Source organism: Peromyscus eremicus, chromosome 8a (assembly GCF_949786415.1).
Source record: "Peromyscus eremicus chromosome 8a, PerEre_H2_v1, whole genome shotgun sequence".
NCBI lineage: Eukaryota > Metazoa > Chordata > Mammalia > Rodentia > Cricetidae > Peromyscus > Peromyscus eremicus.
The window spans coordinates 31,441,136-31,444,456 of NC_081423.1; the positions used below are offsets into that span (position 1 = coordinate 31,441,136).

The 3,321-nt window shown below is 38.2% G+C and overlaps 1 pseudogene; it reads left to right on the top strand.

The window, feature by feature from the left end:
* The first annotated feature begins 233 nt into the window (after positions 1-233).
* LOC131916555 (ATP-dependent RNA helicase DDX4-like) lies at positions 234-2,570 on the top strand (annotated as a pseudogene).
* Positions 2,571-3,321: the final 751 nt, after the last annotated feature.

Sequence of the window (3,321 nt, forward strand, 5' to 3'; positions counted from 1 at the left end):
TTGTAACCAATATAAGTCTCTGTGTTTACTGGGTTGGGTCTGAGCGACTGTGGGCCAGGCAGGAAAACTTTAGCTACAATGGACAGTGAGGACAGACATCTGAGGCTGCTCTCTGACCTCCATGGATGTACTGTAGTATATGTGTGCTGGTATACACACACACACAGAGTGGGGGGTGAGATTAACTTTAACCTCACTCTGGTTATGGATAGCAATAGCAGATTAGTTACAAGATGAATTTGTCCTTAGAGTTCATGAGTTTCAAGAAAAATTTTATTTTCCTGTTCTTAAAACTAGTGTTTAAGGAAGCCCAGAGTGGAGAGGAACCTGTAGCTACCATAGGAGATGAAGATTGGGAAGCGGAAATCCTCAAACCTCACATGTCTTCCTACGTTCCTGTATTTGAGAAGGATAAATACTCTTCTGGAGCAAATGGAGACACTATTAACAGGTCTTCAGTTTCATCAGAAATGGAAGGAAGATGGACCTTCTGGAAGAGATCATTTCATGAGAAGTGGGTTTTTCCTCTGGAAGAAATTTGGGAAACAGAGATATTGGCGAGTCTAGTAAAAGAGAGAACACACCTCCAGCTGGGAGCTCTGGAAGAGGAAAGGGTTTTGGAAACAGAGGTTTTTTAAATAACAAGCTTGAAGAAGGTGACAGCTCTGGTTTCTGGAAAGAGTCTAATAATGACTGTGAAGACAATCCAACTCGGAACAGAGGGTTTTCCAAGAGAGGCGGCTATCAAGATGGAAATGATTCAGAAGCTTCAGGGCCATTCAGAAGAGGTGGAAGAGGTAGTTTCCGAGGTTGCTGAGGAGGATTTGGTCTAGGAAGACCAAATAGTGAATATGACCAAGATCAGGAAACACAGCATGGTGGTGGCCTTTTTGGTTCTAGAAAACCAGCAGCAAGCGATTCAGGTAATGGCGACACTTACCAAAGCAAAAGTGGAAGTGGACGAGGTAGTTACAAAGGGTTAAATGAAGAAGTAGTGACAGGCTCTGGAAAGAATTCCTGGAAGGCAGAAGCTGAAGGAGGAGAAAGCAGTGATATTCAAGGTCCAAAAGTGACATATATACCCCCTCCTCCACCAGAGGATGAGGACTCCATTTTTGCACATTATCAGACAGGCATAAACTTTGATAAATATGATACCATACTTGTAGAGGTTTCTGGACATGATGCACCACTAGCACTTTTGACTTTTGAAGAAGCTAATCTCTGTCAAACCCTGAATAACAACATTGCTAAAGCTGGCTATACCAAGCTTACTCCTGTGCAGAAATACAGCATCCCCATTGTATTAGCAGGAATGGCTTGTGCTCAAACAGGGTCTGGGAAGACTGCAGCTTTTCTCTTGCCTATTTTGGCTCATATGATGTGGGATGGAATAACTACCAGTTGCTTTAAAGAGCTGCAGGAACCAGAGTGTATTATTGTAGCACCAACTTGAGAATTAACCAAATTTATTTGGAAGCCAAAAAGTTTTCTTTTGGGACTTGTGTGAGAGCTGTTGTCATATATGGGGGAACCCAATTTGGGCATTCAAGCTGACAGATAGTGTAAGGCTGTAATATACTATGTGCTACTCCAGGGAGGCTGATGGATATTATAGGTAAAGAAAAGATTGGTCTCAAACAAGTCAAGTACTTAGTTTTGGATGAAGCTGATCGAATGTTGGATATGGGTTTGGGGCCAGAAATGAAGAAGTTAATTTCTTGTCCGGGAATGCCATCAAAGGAACAGCGCCAAACTCTTTTATTCAGTGCAACTTTTCCAGAAGAAATCCAGAGGTTGGCTGGGGAGTTTTTAAAGTGGAATTATTTGTTTGTTGCTGTTGGACAAGTGGGAGGAGCTTGCAGAGATGTTCAGCAAACCATTCTTCAGGTTGGCCAGTATTCAAAGAGAGAAAAATTTGTTGAGATTCTACAAAACATAGGTGATGAAAGAACTATGGTTTTTGTTGAAATGAAGAAAAAAGCAGATTTTATTGCAACTTTTCTTTGTCAAGAAAAATATCAACTATAAATATTCATGGTGATCGGGAACAGAGGGAGAGAGAGCAAGCTCTTGGAGATTTTCACTGTGGAAAGTGCCCAGTTCTTGTTGCTCCTTCAGTAGCTGCCAGAGGGCTTGATATTGAAAATGTTTAACATGTTATCAATTTTGATCTTCCTTCTGCCATTGATGAATATGTTCATAGAATTGGGCGTACTGGGCATTGTGGAAATACTGGCAGAGCAATTTCTTTTTTCGATACTGAATCTGATAATCATTTAGCACAACCTCTAGTTAAAGTACTATCAGACGCTCAACAGAATGTTCCTGCATGGCTAGAAGAAATTGCTTTTAGTACATATGTACCTCCTGGCTTTAATAATAGCACAAGAGGAACTGTGTTTGCATCTGTTGACACTAGGAGGAATTACCAGGGCAAGAACACTTTGAATACAGCTGGGATTTCTTCTTCACAAGCTCCCAATCCAGTCGATGATGAGTCATGGGATTAAAGCAAACAAACGTACCTCAAGTCTGATAGTTTTGATGCAGAGAAGAAAACAGTTTTTATTTTTAAAATTTTAACAGAAGTGTGAAACCTGATATTCTTATATCTCCTGTTCTGTTCTTACTCCAAACTCTTAAAAAATAACCAACTTCATTGACTAGTTATGTGAGATACTGAAAGTTACAACATTGCAGTTACTGACACAAATGGTGTTAACTGAAGACAGTAAAGCATTCTAAATGTTTTGCTTATTTCTAGAATATTCTTCAGAAAGTTAAGACATGTTTCATGTCCAAGTGCTAAGTCTTAGTATAGTGTTTATGATTTTATAAAACAAGCAACAGGATATGATGTATGTTTGGTTAATTATTGGGTCTAATTTCTACTTGGTCCTCTAAAAGAATAGTGTGTTGGTACAATGTGATAACATGATTTTCATCAAACAGTTGAGACTGAAGCCTTTCAAAGTTATTTGATTTTTAGATCATCAGTCATGTAATGAAAATGGTTCAGTTTGCAATGTAAGCCCTGTACTTGGTGGTATGACAAATGTTTGCTTTTATAATATACAGATTTTCCTTAGATGAAATAAAAGATAAAACACATTTTACCCTTTAAAAAAAAACTAGTGTTTAGTAAAATTATTTTTTGTATAAAACTAGAAATTTTAACATGTGCATATTTTTTTAATCAGGACATTAAGAATACAGAATATCCTCCCAATTCCTTCATGGGCTTGTTCTTATCATCATCATCATCAACAACAACATCATCATCATCATTATTACAATATTATTTAATTTTTATTTTCA